The following is an 18,271-nucleotide window of genomic DNA, read 5'->3' as shown; positions in this document are numbered from 1 at the left end:
GACCGCTGCTGCAACCAGCGTCCTCAAATTCCCTCGAGAAGGAAGAAACGCTTCTTTTTTTGTCAGAACACAGCCCAGACTCTGCCTCTGTCACTAGCCAGACTCTACCTCTGTCACTAGCCTGACTTTGCCTCGGACTTTGCCTCGGACCTTGCCTCAGACTTTGCCTCAGACTTTGCCTCAGTAGCTGCCCAGACAAGCCTCTGAACTCTGAACTTTGTGAACTGTATGGACTGTTTGTGTGTTCCTATCAGCATCAGTTGCTGTTGTTTAGCATTTAGCTTTTGCTATTGTTTGTTGTGTTGTTGACGGACCACCGAGTCCATTTTTCCTGCTTTACTCTTGGGAGTATTTTAAGTTTGCTGCCTGTTTAGTTGTGTTCACCACGCTAGACTGTTTTGTGTTTGTCCCGCTCGGGACTACCGCTGTGTTTGTGCCATCATGAGTGAGAAAGTAAGTTGCTTTGTCGATCAGAAACCAGACTACGTGCGTCACAGACTGCCGTCCGTACGCGCACTGTCTGTGGACAAAGGAACCGCTTCTCTTCCTCTCACGCTCGCTTTCTCTCCTTCTTCCCTCTCTCTTCTGACTAACACATACACGCACGCGCACACACACACATACACGCACCGACATCTTTTTGCGCATCTGATGGTCAGATAACGTCGGACAAAACTTTGCTTTGTCTTTCCTTATCCGCCATCAGACACGTGTGCTTTTCACAGAATTGCGTGAGTGCAAGATGCCGACCACTAGACGGCGCCATCTTGCTCCTGTCTAACCAAGACACTGCCATATTTCTGCCATCCGTTCTCGTGCGACGTGACTTCCTTTCATAGTCACGTCTGCGTCGCAGACCGACGACGTCATCACGTCAGGCCCCGTCGCCATCTTGCCGCACACGCACACACACACACATACATGCATTCCCTTGCATGTGTCCAACCCTGTACATAGCTGTTTGTGTTTTGTTTGGTAGGATTAGATTTTAGGATAGTTGTTTATTGAATGAAGCATTTGTTAACTTTGTTAATTTTGCTAAGTTTAATAAACACTGTTATATCTTTAAAGAGAAGTTCTTTTGTCATTATTGTGTAACATATTGTGAAAAGTGGCTGATTGAAGGAGTCAGAGCTCGAATTCAACCCTTCTTTGTTCACCCTGGAATGTTGATATCTCTCAGATATTAACATTCTAGGTGAACTCCTTTTATGAGACTACCTTGTTTGGTTATTGGTCCCGGTTTCCGGGTGGGGCCCCGTATTTGTTAATTCATATTAATAATTCTATTAATTGTCATAATTAGTTAATTATCCTTGATAATTTATAATTATTGCAAATAATCAACTGTGTTCCTCACAGATCCAACAGTTGGTGCCCGAATTATTGATTAAGGTTAACAATATCTTATTTTTATAATTCATAATTATCTATGATAATTATGAATTATTGCTAATAACCAAACGCACTACTGCCCGTCCCAACAGCGTATAGCAGCCTTCACTCCCAGGGGTGGATTGTCTTGCGGCATCAGGGAGTACCAGCAGTGAGTGTTGTTCTGACTGGTGGGCAGATCCACTTCTGCTTCCCTGAACCGGTTTCAAATCTGCTGCACCACCTCGGGGTGCAGCCTCCACTGGTCTGCTAGAGGGCCACCTCTTGACATGAGGTCAGCGCCCCTCTTTTCCGGACCTGAAATGTGTAGGGCTCTCAGAGACAGGACATGTTCTGATGCCCACACAACAGGTCCTCCACCATCTTCAACAGGGCTGTGAATTGGTCTCACCCTGCCTGTTGATGTAGTTAACCATGGTGTGGTTGTCTGTTCTCACCAACACCTGTAACTCCTGAACCAGAGTCAGGAAGTGCTGGAGAACCAGGAGCACTGCTTGAAGTTCGAGGAGGTTGATGTGTTGGTTTTCCCCTGAAGGCCACACATCACCTATCGCTCTCCCCAGACAGGTGCCTCCCCCCTTCCTTCAGGGACACATCTGTGAACGCCGCTATGTAGGAGGTCACTCAGCCCAGCGGTGTCCCTTTCAACAGATGCTGTGGGGACCCCCAGTAACCCAGGTACTCCTCTGCCAATGGGGGGGATGTTCACCATGCGGCGTGCCTCTTGGGATCAAAGTGCAGACTGCCGAACCTCCTTTGCAGGCAGCGCATTGAATCACTGGAACCACTGGATGGCCCACTGCCATCTCCTTGATGCCCAAGAATGGAGGAAGAATACGGCAGAACTGGAGTGAATAACCCAATCTCAGTGTTATGTCCATCTACTCCATTAATGCGAAGCTGTGACGCCATTCCTAATAAAACTGTGTCACAAGGTGGGTGTCCAGCTGGGGGGGCGGCAGCCAGGAAGTTGTGGTATTTGTCCCTCCAAACCTTACATAAATGGAAGATTGGCCCATGGGAGTCGATATCGAAAGGGCCGAACTGATGGTGTGATCCATGAATGCATCACCATCTGTTGCCTCATCACAGCATTTGATGTTTTGTCAATGTGTTATTTCTCCTCTGTATTTCCCACGTGAAAAAAAAACAGAGGGGAGGGAAACAGACATGAACTCTCCTCTCCTTGTTTCATGTGAAGGCCTGGGGCATTATGTAATAAAGGGAAGGGGTTTCGTTTAAAATAAAAATCAGGTAGAGAGCAACACGTGGCAACCAAGGAAGACAACAGAACTGTATCAGTCAAGGATTGATTTATTGCCAGGATCATACAATAAATTAAAACTAGGCTAAAAACAGTAAAACTATAAATGCACTACTAAAACTAATAAATACTGAAATACAATACACTAATAAAACTACTAATTACTAAAATGTAGATTAAGCTATAAAATATTGAAACAAAAGGAGGTGGGGAAGACACCAGCCCTTTCCTCGTGGTGGAGGTTCGTCAGCAGTCCAGTCTGTCTTTTCAAAGCCACCGCCACCCCACACGGGCCGCAGCCACTGCTGCTCACTAAAGACACAAGATGCAATCAGCAGTAATTTGCCCTCACAACACTTGCCCTGCACTAAGACCAAGCGTACTCCTTTCCTTGTACTCACACTTTTGGGCAGAGTTTATACTCTGCCCGTTGTGTGTTGCGCCGTAGTACGCTGTGTGACGTCGGCTCTGCTCTGGCTCTGCTCCGGCTCTCTCTGGCACATCCTCTGGCTGTCTGGAGGGGAATGGATGGAGGGCTGCAGTCTCGGGTTGCCATGGCGAGGCAGCTTACGGCCCTTCTCCCTCTTTCCCCCTTCCCCCGTGATTCCACCCCTAGGTATGCAAAGGGAGGCTCCATGGCCAAGCTGCCCACACCTGGATCATACCTCGACTGCAGGCAGGGCTAACTACTGCTCCCCATCCGCTGTCGTCCTCCCTCCAGACTCGTGCTCTTCTGTTCTTCCACTCTTGATTCCTTTGTCCGTTTTCTCTTTTTTCCTGCGCTGCGCCATGTTGTTTTTCCCTGGACTTTATTTGTGTCCCAACTGTTTTAGTCCCTCCTCCTGGTGCGTCATTGGCTTGTTAGGCTGCAGTCTCCTTTCCCATTGGGTAATTTCAAAGTCTATCAAATACAAGGGCTCAAACAGGTGTAGGGGTTTAGCAATCAGTGGCAGGGAGTAAACACTCTCAACACAACATGGCAGATTTCAAACTAAAAGCATGCAAACAAACATAAAAGCAAGCACAATAATAACAATTCTAAATACAATCTAAAATCATGCATAATAAAAGCACAGCAAACAAAAAAAAATCAAATATAAAAAATCAAATAAAACCAATACTTCTGCCATATGACAATTACTCCTTATTAAGGAGGAGATAATGCCACTGGTGGTTAACCCGAGAGATAAACCTAGTATGCCGGTTCCATGAAGGATAGTGGCGGGAACAATGGGAGACAGTGTTGACACTAAGCAGACATGTAGTGTCCTACATTAGTGAACTGAAGTTGGAGGTGGATTTTCGAAGTTCAGTGATGTTGTTGAGACAGACTAGAGGCATAATGTTTGTTATTAGAAGAACTGATTTATCATGAATCATGTAAATTGCTTAACTGTTTTTGAATGGTTTTACAAATATGATACAAGCTGACAGGGCCATTATTAATCAGAAATATCATGAATGTTTGGACATTATGAAAAGAATATGTTTACAGCTTTAATGTGAAATAATAGGCAACAGTGACTGCGTCAAACAACGCTAGACCTGCCAAGATGACGCCTCTACCACGACGACACACCCCAACAGTAAGGCATGACATGGCTTTGTGATCAAGGGTTGATAATGTTAAAATTAAAGAATTTATTTAGAGAAGTTGAATTAGCTTTTTCCTTAGCATTTCCCGGTACAACACGTTAAGCCTCGAGTCACTCTTGCTGAATTATTTTCTTTATTAATTTTCATCATTCTTAGGCCTTATTTATTCATTTATTTTACTTTCTTTTTTATTTATTATTTTCTGTATATTATCTGTATATATTATATTATCTATGCTTTATCATGTATCCTCAAGACGTTTAGCTATTAATAAATGTTGTCATTTATCCTAAAAGTGTTTGGTTGTTTCTTTGAGCTACAGAGAGAGAGTAAACAGAGGTCACTGTTTGGGACAAGAACTTACGATTATGAGACTGATTCATTGATTAAACTGAACAAGGGTTAGTGCTCCCTCCTGACACTAACAAATCCTAACCAAAAAGGAGGTGGTGCCCTAATGACGAGTAATTCATTAATAAAGATTTAATACTCCTACAGGCATGTAGATGTCTTCAGACCCGGGCTGTTTTCAGACAGTGCAAGAAGGAGATAAATATCACTTCCTTTGTCCACTGTTTTGCCCGCTTCTGGGGCTGCTTCGCTGAAATGTCGTAGGGGGTGCCATTCAGCCAGTTTGCATCACAGATGGAATATTGTCATGTAGACGTGTTCAGGCCGAGAGAAATTTGGTGCAAACTGGAGCATTTACAATAAAGTTATAGCAACTTCCTCTGTCATGTCGAAACATCAAATGTCAACGATGTGAGGATGAGAATTTTCTGAAGGGTGAGACATATCTACCTTGCTCACACCTGTGTGTGTTTGGGCCCAAGTTTTGGGCCCATTCACTTGCATTTCAATTAGTAAATTGAAAACTCTTGATGAGTTTGTGTGTAAAACAAATTAATTACCTAATTTTCATCAAGTCTATTTTTAGAAAAGTAAAGACCTTTAACTCACATGACCTGGTCAAAGTTTGATTGAAACGTGTACTGTCAGGTGTGTAGAGATGATAAGTAACTGCAGCTGGACACAGAAAAATACTCATATATTTGAATGGAGAGTGTGAGCGAACCGCTAGGTGCTCAGGCCCTAATAAAGGAAGAACTGCAGTACAGAGCTACAAATTTTAGTTTTGATGGTATTTTTCTACAGCACTTTAACGCTAAACTGTCACCCTCACTCCATTTTTTCCCTTCCCCTCATAGGTCATCCCCACTACTGAATTATAAATATAAGACTTATAATTATTGTAAAATAAATAATAATAACACCAAACTTCATACAAAGTTTGTATATAATGTACTGTAAGTATATAGCCCTTTGTGCTGTATCCTACAAAAATGAGCTGCATTCAACCATCACACCAGTGGTGGCTGGTGACTCAAAAAATTGGGGAGGACAGGAGGAAAACCAACATGGAATCTTACAACAAACGGCATCAAACTATATCACTGTCCCCCACCTGATGAAATCGGAGGGGTGGGGGGCTTTCAAAAACAAAAACCCCTGAGTGGTGTAAAGGCTGCTTCTTTAAAGACATTTAGCATATACATATTGTTTCTAAACAAAGAAGAGCTCATTTTAGTCATGCAGTGGTTCGGATGTCTTATTTTACCATCAAAGTGAAATTCAAATTTATAGTATTGTTCTACTGTGACAACAGATTTATGTTCTCGTCAAAAACAGACAAGATATCACATGATTTACACGTGTTTCCTATGTATTTCTTAGTATACAGAAATACATGAAGTACCACAAAGCTTATAATGTGATACAGGTTCAGGTCAGTGCTCAATACTAGAAAGACTGAACACTAAAAACATTCACTGATCTAAAAGTGTAGGTTCACATCGGAAAGTATTAATGCATGTATCAAATACATGATTTACACACTCTTATCTATGTGCACGACATACATCATCACAAAACTCACAGTTCGGATCGTATCACGGATTTGAGTCACGGATCGGATCATTTTTTGGATCAGCAAAAAAAGGGGGAGACAAATAAAACTTTGTTTTCCATTTATTCTGTAACACACAGCAAGAAAAAGCAATGAACTTTTGCTCATGGTCTTAAATATGGAGACCCCACCCCTTCCCTCCTCTCTCTCTCCCTCTCAGTTGGAGAGGGAAATGTTAAAGTACTCTTCTTGTGAAATCTCCTAATAAATCCCATTACTTTGGCCAAATCTTACATTAAAAATAATTTTTTAATGAAGGATTTAAGTTACATATGGACAACGTGGATGTAAATGTAATATAAATAATATCTAATAAGTGTAATGTAATAACATTTTACATATTTTAATTTGACACTGTACTTGGTGTATTTTGGTATACATCATTAGACTGTCTATTCAATTAAATCCAATATCTATATATAGTTAGATGGGTTTATACTGTGTTTGTTACCTATGTAATATAGGTAGATATTTGTATTGTAATACAACTTTGTGTTAATAATATATCTCATGGTCATGGTTCTGTCCCAGTCTGGCTCTATGTCCCTCCACCCATATTTTTGACACTCTCATTTTTACAGTCTCCATTAAAGTGCCACCATGAGGATAGACATGGAGATGGCCCTGCTCTGCATTTTTACTGCTAACTAGTGTGGGGGTTTTTTGTTTGAAAAATTAGCTGTAATATGAGTTACTTCTCCGAACTTAAAGCAGAACCACAACCTTGGCATTCTAGGGACCCTGAGAGGACTCTTCTTGCTATTGTTGCTAATCACAAGGCAGTCTTTCATTTAGATACTCTCACTCTCCTTTTGATGGGCTAGCTAGTCTTAAAGGTTTCATCTTGTTTTGGTTTCGGCACTGGGGGAGGCTTACTATTATGAGTGGGGTTCTGTGATTTTTGGCTGAGCTTTCCAACTTGTTTAGTTAGCTCATTCACTTTCTTTTCAAGGTTTGATGCCTCATTTTGCTTTGTGTTGGGTGATGGGAGAGGCTCACAACTATAGGAGGGCGTATCAAAAATGTAATGGGCATGTGCAGTAGCTTTTGTAAACGCTTTTTCATTCTGTCTAGCTTTGCTGAGAAGCGATTTTCCTCGGTTCTCAACATGTAGAGGAATTCAGGAAATAATGGTAGTTTGCTCATTTTGTAAATGCAGACCTATGATGATGCTCTGATCCCAAAAGCCCCTACAGAGCTGTCTGAGTAACTGGTTGTTGGAATTTTCAGCTGAGGCCCCCCCCTCTGGAAATTGCCCTTGTGAGGAGGCTGTGACACCTGTTCAAGTATGCTCAGGGTTTCTCTCCATTGCTTTGGATGAAGCTGAGAAATACAAGCAAATAACTCCTCTCCATCTTCCATGACACTAAAAGCAGAATCAAGCTGAGTGACATAAGCACTTGGTGAGGAGATTCCAAGAGGTTTAACAACATCAGCAGCTGGACTCAGTAACCTTTCAGTATTCTTCTCACCTTGTGAACATCATTCAAGGAAGGATCACCAAGAAGGAGGTTAACCAGGTGTCATTGTCAACCTCACCATTGGACATCACTCATGGAGTTGGGGGTGTTCCCCTGAGGTAAAGCTGAGCTACTGACACAAACATAGTGCTTACAAGGGACTCTCAATAACCTGTTGTTCCACTTCTCCTTTCCACAAAGTCCAAATGAAAAGTCCAAAGCAAGAATCACCTTTGAAGTTCTCCTCTACATGCTATGCTGTCTCCGTGTTATGGGTGTTTATGTGGAAAATCTTGTACTTGTTGAATAATTGTCGAATAATACTTTGAAGAGACTCCACAGGCTGCAGTTGATGCTTACTTGAATATATGAAGTTTATTGAAAACAAATATGTGATATCAGAGAAGCCTTTGGCACATTGTATATATGGATACAATCGCACCAAAAACTTAGCACAAACAGGAAAACAGTCACTTCTTAAAGAGTTGCTCAGGTCACACCACCAGGGAGGGGAGACACAAGGACACTTGGTGTCAGAATGAACTCTAATTGGAAAATAATGTGGACAGCTGTTGTTACCCATCCAAGGTTACCACCTTACCACCCAGCCTGGTGCTGTGAACATAAAACTTCTCTTGTATGAGATGATCTAAAAGTGTAGGTTCACATCGGAAAGTATTAATGCATGTATCAAATACATGATTACACACTCTTATCTATGTGCACGACATACATCATCACAAAACTCACGGTTCGGATCGTATCACGGATTTGAGTCACGGATCGGATCATTTTTAGGATCAGCAAAAAAAGGGGGAGACAAATAAAACTTTGTTTTCCATTTATTCTGTAACACACTTACAGCAAGAAAAAGCAATGAACTTTTGCTCATGGTCTTAAATATGGAGACCCCACCCCTTCCCTCCTCTCTCTCTCCCTCTCAGTTGGAGAGGGAAATGTTAAAGTACTCTTCTTGTGAAATCTCCTAATAAATCCCATTACTTTGGCCAAATCTTACATTAAAAATAATGTTTTTTTGTAGGAAATTCCGTTGCGAATCCATTGATCCAGGTTTAAAGTGGTCAGACTTATAGTTTAGATGTCAGAAACCTCTGTTTGACAGAAAGGTCATGCCTCCCCATTGCTTTACATTGTAAAGGTCTCGGGGCTTATAAAATCCAAACTGTTCGAGTTATTTCAAAGTTTTGAACAACTTTTTTTCAGCACAGTGTCATAAGTCATGTATCAAAGTTTGAAGTCGATACCATTAACACCCTCGGAGGACATAGCGTTTGTTCAGAGGCCAAAATTGAGGCAAAGTCTTATTTTGAAAGGCTAATTGCAAACTTCCTGTTGGATTTTGGTCAGGGGTGTCAGTGTATGATTTGTAGGTCTTGATGAGACAAATAAGTCTGTTTTGATATGATCTCTCTACGACATTCCTACAGGCCGTGGCGGCCATTTTAGTTACATAGGTGGCGCTAGAGAGCACATTTTGGCACTTTGGGGGTTAATTTTTACATTTTATCAAATATTTCACCAGATCTGATGTGCATGCCAAATTTGGTGACTTTTTGAGCATGTTTAGGGGGTCAAATTTAGGTCTGAAGTGGCGAGATAATAAAGAAAGAAAGAAGAAAGAAACAAACAGGGCTTGGGCCCTAACAAATACAAGAGGGTCTTTGCCCCTTTGGGGCTCAGGCCCTAATGATTTAAAATAGTCAAATTTATTGTAGCCTATTCTTGTGTGGCATAATGCAAGAAAGGGACTTCCCACCCCAAAATGCAACATTATACTCATTTCACGTCCTCATTTGATTCATCAGAAAGATTAAAAATCAAAATATCTATAAATGGGAGGGCGTGAAGGTCAAAAAGCAGTATAGGGATAATATGATCTTTAACTGTAATGTACAACACCAGTTTCCTACTGAACATCATTTAGGTTTAATCTGACCTAATTCAATCCATGTATTAAATTTACAATTGATGTAGCTATTGGATTGCACTGAGATTAGTTTAATTTCTTGAAGGTGCAAAAAAAAAACTTTAAAAATGTATGTTCTCAACTGACTATAATCTATTCAATGTATAGGAAATTTTCATCATCACGTTTTAGCACCTGAAATTTATGTGTACACATTTTCATTGAAAGTTATTTCAAGAATTCTCTAGATCAATGGTTCTCAAACGTTTTAACGTCAAGGACCCCCATCTGATAAGGATTTTACTTTTAGATGTTTTATTACAGAAACCAAAAATAGTCATACATTTTGTCACTATTATTGATGGAATTATACTGAAAATAAATTCAATTCAATTCAGTTTTATTTATATAGCCCCAAATCACAACAAAAGTCATCTCATGAAATGAATCTCTTTTTTGCTAGCCGGTGCCCAATTTGAGAACCACTGCTCGAGATGGAACAGCATATAGGATTATGTCTGTATGCATTTTGAAGTCTGTGCCCAGAGATGTCATATTTCAAAAAGTACGTTGATCACTTACTCAAAGCAGACGTTGACCACTTACTCTGCATCAATTTAGCATTACAAAAGCAATAAACATGTTCAATGTAAAAAATGACTGAATTTTATTACACATATTTAAATGAGTCCATCCAGCAACAAGTGCTTCAATAGTGGGGGTGAGGGGGTAGGGAGTGACGACAGTCTTCCCTAAATTCTTACTCAGAGCTGGTATCCAGTTAATGCTAAAATAGGCAAACTGACAAAATCCAGCATACGTTTTTAAAGTTGCTAATCAGGGTAGTCCATGTAAGGACCTAACAAATGAAAAACAGTGAATCGTATTTTGGTGAAGTCTTTAATTATGAATGTATGCACAAGTGACAAAGAGCTTATATAATTACCGTAAAAAATAAAAAAAATTAAAAACTGAAACATTCATGCGAGGACGCTCTAAAAATCTCTATGAAAACAGACTCCTCAATGCAGTTGTGCTTTTTGCGTTTCACAGCTAAAATACCAATTGTGCAATCGATTGCAAAATTTAGGAGCAATAAATGAGCTCTGAAACCTTGGCAGTAATGACATTCCACCTCTATTATCTTACAGTAAGCTAAGCAGGCCATAGTACATCTCCTTTGAACCAAAGCAATTTCAAAGCTGTCAGCAATCATGAACTGCACAGAAAAACCTACAAACTCTCTTATCAACTGAAATTATTTGAAACACCATTTCGCAGTTATCACAGCAAAACAAAGCCAAAACATCTGTGCATAAATTGCAGAAAGTTCTCTTCAAACACTTACTGTATGAGCAACACATGCTAAATTCATTGGCTATACACATCGTGGTATCTGCATGTAGGAAAGCAGGACGTGTAGTTGTAGATGAAATAGAAGTCATACATTACTGATGAAATCACACAACTACGCAGGCATATAACACCTTATGTACCACCTTGTATGTACTCCAGTAGTCTCTACATCAGTTTGCTTAGCGACACATATGGCCAGATTTTCAAATGCCTTTCTATTTTTGATCATGCTGTATAACCTTACCCTAACGGAAAATGTGTGCAGTCATCAAATAAATTGCACATGCCACTAATAAAATCTGATATATCACTCACAGCACATCTAATACACAGATTAAGTATTTTTACCCTACACGGAATTAAAATATCATTCATTTCAATTAAAAATACATATACCAAGTAATTCAAATGAAAAAAAATACAAAGCAGAACGTTGTATTTCGATAGTTTGTATAATATAGCCTACTGTACTGCAATCAAATATTTTACAGAGTGATAGAGGGATTATAAAATAGAGCTTACTGGAATTGGAATAAAATTCTAATAGTGACATAAATCCTAATGTTGGAAAGTATTAAACACAAATAATGTGTTTCATGTATACTTAACAGGCTTACGTTAATGCACAAATGCTTGTATTATCAAATAAAACAATTTACACTCATACACAACTAGCTAATACAAGTTAAAGACAATCCAAACCTTCCCATCCCAAATTATCATTAATTTTAGTTTTTATAAGGCGTATTAAGACCAAATCAGGTGGTGCGGCGCAAACGTCAGTCCTCCCATTTAGGGGTAGTGTGTTAAGACTGCGGGCGTTTTGGCCGCAGTGCCACAGCGCCCTGCGGCCGGGCAGTTGATCCAGAGTCAACTTTTGGATAACCGCAACCCGGCGTCACGTCAGCCGGCGATCAGACTGATCAGAGCAAAGACGTGAGAATAATAGTAATAATAGCTGCAAAATATGTTAAATCTTGTCATTCTCTGAGAGAAACAAGCTCTGTAGTACATGTTTCTGTGTGATTAGATCGGTAAAAAAAGCCCTTTTGCCTTTTATTGTATTTAATATTATTGGTGATATTTGCATATTATTGTGTAATTATTAATCAATCATCTGTCAATATTTATAATTTTCTGTTCTGCTTTGGCAATATAGGTTTCTAATCTGAGAGAGAGAGAGAGAGAGAGAGAGAGAGAAAGAGAGAGAGAGAGACAGACAGACAGACAGACAGACAGACAGAGAGAGCAGCTATGGTTGAGCGAGCTAGACAGTGAATGAAGAGAGGGAGTGCTGGTAGGAGAAAGCCGGTGATTTACATCAATAAAACGTTATTTTCTGATTGTTTCACAGTGGTAACTTTCTAGAGCACAAACACACCCACACACCCTCTGCTTAACCATGAATGTGGCCTAACATTTGCACTATTTCAATTTCAGCCTCACGCCTCAAGTCCCCACAACATTTTCGTTTCACCAACCCAAACTCCAGTGATTCAGAAAATGTGACTTCTTCTGATTCTCTTCCAAACTGGATTGACAACTGCTCCTAAGTCCATCATATACACTATAATATATATTACAATGGAGAGCTTTGGTATTTGATAAATTACACAATATATATTTTGAAGTTACTCTCATGCTTGCTCATAAATAGAATGTAAATAGCTCAAATAAAAATCCATACATAAATGTATATTTGATGTCCTGCAGATTTCATGGTGTGTCTCCAAATTACAAATCTTGAGTTAAGAAAGACTCTTTACAATGACAGTATTTGTGATGCGTTTTAATGGGTTCAGTGTGTCCAGTGGTCATGATTTGCTACACATGATCTACAATGTTAACAACAAAAAGGCAAACATGGACATATAACAATTTTGTACAACAAAAACTATGTTGTCAATTCAAGGGGTCCTAAACAGTGTAAACATTTCCTATTAAATATGTGATCTTACTTATACAGTTTTACATCCTGGAAATGTTATGTTTTAAGTTTTGGAGTTTGGATCCCAAAATGCAGAGACAGAGGCAAGGAGAGTTCTTGGGGTGTTTATTGAAAGAATAATGTCTCAATGAAAAAAGGCAAGAGGCTGGAGGTGGTGGCTGAGGGCTGGCTGGTGTCTCAGGTGAGGTGGCAAATTGACCAGCATATCCACTGAGGCTGAGCACCAGAAAAACAGCAGTACTGGAGACTGCAGGCGAGGCACACTAGAAAACTATACACAGGAAGGTCAGTCCATACTCTAAATAACAAGAAATGAAAACTCAAAGAAGCTCGAGTAAGTCACAAGAAGCTCTGGAGAACAAAGGAATCATCAGGGACTCATAGTTACCAACTGCAACGGGATAATCTGGCACAGGAGTGGTGTATTGACCAGGCTTTTATGGCAGGAGTGATTACTGATGAGCACCAGGTGTACCTCATAGTGAAGGCCCCGCTCAGCCAGCCACACCCTCAGCTGCACACACACTGCCAGGGAGAGAAACAGAAAGAGGGAGGGGGGAAAAGGAAACACAGAACAACCCCAAACACAAAAACAAACACCAAAACAAACAACACCATGACAGGAAAGCTGTCTCAGAAAGTCTCATAAATTGATTGTATGTCATCACCGATAGCTGAGCTCCACAGGCGTTCTGAGCTGTCCCTTTCCCTGTGATATTTGAATGCTTTGCAAAATCTATGTTTGATATTATACACAATATTAAACTTTCAAAATTAAAACATTGTAAAGTTGTCATGAAAAGCATAATTAAAGGGATGATTTCAAAATTGTACTGTCATGCAGTTTTGATCTGTATTGATGAGAAAGTGACAGGCGAGCAAGATCATGAAGACAAGCAAAACTTTTGTCTCTATATAGGTAATCTATGTGAGTCATCCATCTGTTTGTGTTAGTTAAGTGATGGTTATTACCTAGCTAGCTAAACTGTCAAACTCTTTTGGCCATTACCAAACAGTTGCAGGTGCATTAACACCCTCCTATGGAGTTTTGCATTTCTGAAAAGATCTTTATTGAATTTCATATTACAAAATTACAAATACAGTACATCAAGCAATAAAATGCAGCCAGTGCCAGAGTGCAAACATTTATAAAGTGCATAGAGTTCAGTGATCTTGTATAAAGTGCTGTCAATTCATAAGTCCAGTATGTTCCAGGGGAGGTACTGAGATTTGACTTCTCCTCCTCCGGAGGTCAGCAAGTATCTGTTTAATTATGGTGTCGCTGTTGATTACATTCTGTTTAATTATCATGGAACATCTTGTTTTCCACAGTTTTAAACATACAATGCATATAATTATCTTCATCAGTTCTGTATGTTTGGATGGCAGTTTATCTTCCATAATACAATACATGAGAGATTTATAACATACATCAAAATGTACACCAAGCACTTTGAATTAACAGTCCATTAGAAGATACTGTTGTGTCTCATCATCATTGCAGTAAATCATTCTTTTGATGTGACATAACAACTCCAAGACACAACAGCTCTAACAGGAAGTCTTCCCACAGATGTCAGCCACCGGACATCCCTATTGCTCTCTGACAGATTCATTTTTTTTTAGATTTTTTATCACCTTTGTGCTTTCAAGTCAAATTTTTATAATTAATTAATCCCCCATATTTAAAATCACTTTTTTTATTATAAATCATTTTGCTGGGTAAACCAGAAAAATGTAAATGTTGAAATTGTGTGATAATATCGCTTTATAATAATTTATAATAAGGGCCATGCCTTGCCCTGCCTCTTCTTTTCTTAAGAGAGAGCATTTCTGGTGATGGCAGTAGATATGTTTTTTACAAAGGCAATTTTTAATCTGTTACCAAGCTCTACAGCACCCAAACCACCATATTCTTTGCTTTTATACTTTAATTCTCTCTTGGTGACTTCCCTGGTTGTTCTGCAGATTAGGTTGGCACATTGTTTTTCTTTTAGTTGGATTATTTTGTTGGGTGGAGGAAAAATAGTCACTGGAAAAAGGAGCTTGGATAGGATGAAGGTTTCTACAATATTTACTCTTGTTTCATAATTAGTATCTTTGTTTTCTCATTTCTGTACCACTTCTTTAATTTCACACATTTTTTTTCTCCCTGTTTCTTTCACTACATTCACTGTTAAAAATGTTCAGACCGAGTATTTAAATTTCTTGATGAAAATCAAAATTAACTACCACACACTGTAATGACTTTACTGTACTTCTTCAGGTTTGCTCAGTACAACTGCTGAGAACTCACAGGTGTGATGAATACATCTGAGTCACATGACTAATTATCACAGTCTTCATTTCGCTCCAATCCAAATTCCTTCTGTTTTGTTGTGATTTAGTTTTGCTCCAGAAGCATTTTCATCTTTGACTGTTTTTTATAATGATGGTAATATCATCAGCGTAAGCAATAGCTGTGACTTTGTGTGCATGGTCTACACGTTCCAGCAAAACGACTGTTGTTGTTCATTGTATAATTAGAGGGCTGATGGCTAAAATATAAAGAGCTGTGCTCAATGGACAGCCCTGCTTCACACCTCTCCATTTCAAAAGACTCAGTTAAAAACCAATACAAACATCTTACCAAGTGTATAAAGTCACCGGGAAAGCCGTATGCTTTCATCACAGCACAGAGATAATCTCTGGAAATGTAGTCATATGCTTTTTTTTTTTTTAATCAAAACGAATAATATAAAAACCTTTTCAGGTTTGAGTAAGATTTCTCTTAAAATAATAAGATTGTCTTTTTTCTTGTGCGGTTGCACATAACTTCTCTTTTCATTTTTCACAGAAAACAACATCACCATCTTTGCTTATTATGAATCTAATGAACTTGCTTTTAGGCTCTTTCAGCCTGCCTTCAAGAAGAACTATCAACACTTTTGCCTTCAGATGTGGTCGGACAACGCGTTACACAAAATAGTTTGTTTCAATCATACTGAAACCTCTGTCATGTCGGCTTTCCTTTTTATCCCTAATTCAACCAAAATAGTCTAGATGTGATAATACATTGAGATCAGGTAATAAATTGATTAATCCCTGACAATGGTCTTACCTTACCTTTACTGACATTATATTATTAATTTAAAATACATTTGAGAAATAAGAGATATAAGATAAATATCTTTTCACTTGAGAAATAGTGTTAACAGCATATCTAAACGTGTCTAAAAATATATCCATCTCTCTATGCCAAATGTGAATCACTGCTCCCTCCCTTAGCTGAACTTATCTTTGACCGTGGTAATACCTCGTGATCTGCTCATAAGATGGCAAATAATAAGTTACATCTGTGCAAAACTTGGAAATAAAAGTTGATTCTGAAGATGATCCCAAACTTTTTCTTTAAGGCATCATTTGAACTTGAACTGTCAAAATATCAACCCCTTTCACTTAAAAACTGCATCTTTTTTATTCCTCACAGCAAAACATCAATGACGTTTGTGAGGAACTTATTTCTGGTGTTAAATTATCTGAGTTGGCAATCCTTTTTAAAGTCTATTCTCAGGAGACATATAATATCTGTTCAGCATTCATGGAAAGACCATCCGCCTGAGTTTTATTTCAGATATCTGAGATTTATGTCCTGCTGCAACTATACACCAGTGACATTTCAGTGCTTCTCCAAGTTTGAAACTGATTACTGGCTGTGATGTCAAGATGAACAGGACACAAGTGCCTATCATGCGTATCATAAACTGTGTCAATTTGAAATGATTTCAACCTCTAAATTTATTGGAATAGAAAACCTACAAACAACACAGTGCACTTTTGCAATTTACTCCTGGGTACACTGTGAACATAACTGGTTTACTCAGTATTTATGAGCACAATCAAGATCCAAATTATGTCAACCTAATAATATCTGTTACTGGCAGTAATTTTCAACCTGGTGTATAATTATATTATTATTATATTTTGAAGACTGAGTTAAAAGTTATAGGGTAAGTTGTATCAGAATGAAGGATTTAAGTTACATATGGACAACATGGATGTAAATGTAATATAAATAATATCTAATAAGTTTAATGTAATAACATTCTACATATTTTAAGCAGAATTAATTTGACACTGTACTTGGTGTATTTTAGTATACATCATTAGACTATCTATTCAATTAAATCCAATATCTATAAATAGTTAGATGGGTTTATACTGTGTTTGTTACCTATGTAATATAGGTAGATATTCGTATTGTAATACAACTTTGTGTTAATAATATATCTCATGGTCATGGTTCTGTCCCAGTCTGGCTCTATGTCCCTCCACCCATATATTTGACACTCTCATTTTTACAGTCTCCATTAAAGTGCCACCACGAGGATAGACATGGAGATGGCCCTGCTCTGCATTTTTACTGCTAACTAGTGTGGGGTTTTTTTTTTTGGAAAATAAGCTGTGATATGAGTTACTTCTCCGAACTTGAAGCAGAACCACAACCTTGGCATTCTAGGGACCCTGAGAGGACTCTTCTTGCTATTGTTGTTAATACCAAGGCAGTCTTTCATTTAGATACTCTCACTCTCTTTTTGATTCTGGGCTAGCTTTTCAACTTGTTTTGATAGCTCAGCTATCTTATTTTCAATCTTAAAGGTTTCATCTTGTTTTGGTTTCGGCACTGGGGGAGGCTTACTATCATGAGTGGGGTTCTGTGATTTTTGGCTTAACTCTCCAACTTGTTTAGTTAGCTCATTCACTTTCTTTTCAAGGTTTGATGCTTCATTTTGCTTTGTGTTGGGTGATGGGAAAGGCTCACAACTATAGGTGGGCATATCAAAAATGTAATGGGCATGTGCAGTAGCTTTTGTAGCTTTTGTAAACGCTTTTTCATTCTGTCTAGCTTTGATGAGCGGCAATTTTCCTCAGTTCTCAACATGTAGAGGAATTCAGGAAATGATGGTAGATTGCTCATTTTGTAAATGCACCCCTACAGAACTGTCTGAGTAACTGGTTGTTGGAATTTTCAGCTGAGGCCCCCCCCTCTGGAAATTGCCCTTGTGAGGAGGCTGTAACACCTGTTCAAGTATGCTCAGGGTTTCTCTCCATTGCTTTGGATGAAGCTGAGAAATACAAGCAAATAACTCCTCTCCATCTTCCATGACACTAAAAGCAGAATCAAGCTGAGTGACATAAGCACTTGGTGAGGAGATTCCAAGAGGTTTAACAACATTAGCAGCTGGACTCAGTAACCTTTCAGTATTCTTCTCACCTTGTGAACATCATTCAAGGAAGGATCACCAAGAAGGAGGTTAACCAGGTGTCATTGTCAACCTCACCATTGGACATCACTCATGGAGTTGGGGGTGTTCCCCTG

General features: G+C 39.0%; 1 long non-coding RNA gene across 1 annotated transcript; it reads right to left on the bottom strand.

The window, feature by feature from the left end:
- Positions 1-13,000: 13,000 nt before the first annotated feature.
- On the bottom strand, positions 13,001-14,607 carry LOC121883534. The gene is made up of 2 exons (XR_006092232.1): positions 13,301-14,607; positions 13,001-13,183 (listed from the first exon to the last, which is right to left on the bottom strand). It is a non-coding gene; the product is annotated as an uncharacterized LOC121883534 (long non-coding RNA).
- Positions 14,608-18,271: the final 3,664 nt, after the last annotated feature.

The sequence above is a fragment of the Thunnus maccoyii genome, chromosome 18 (assembly GCF_910596095.1).
Source record: "Thunnus maccoyii chromosome 18, fThuMac1.1, whole genome shotgun sequence".
NCBI lineage: Eukaryota > Metazoa > Chordata > Actinopteri > Scombriformes > Scombridae > Thunnus > Thunnus maccoyii.
The sequence above is the reverse complement of the archived record's forward strand: the minus strand, read 5'-3'. Positions and strand labels throughout refer to the sequence as shown.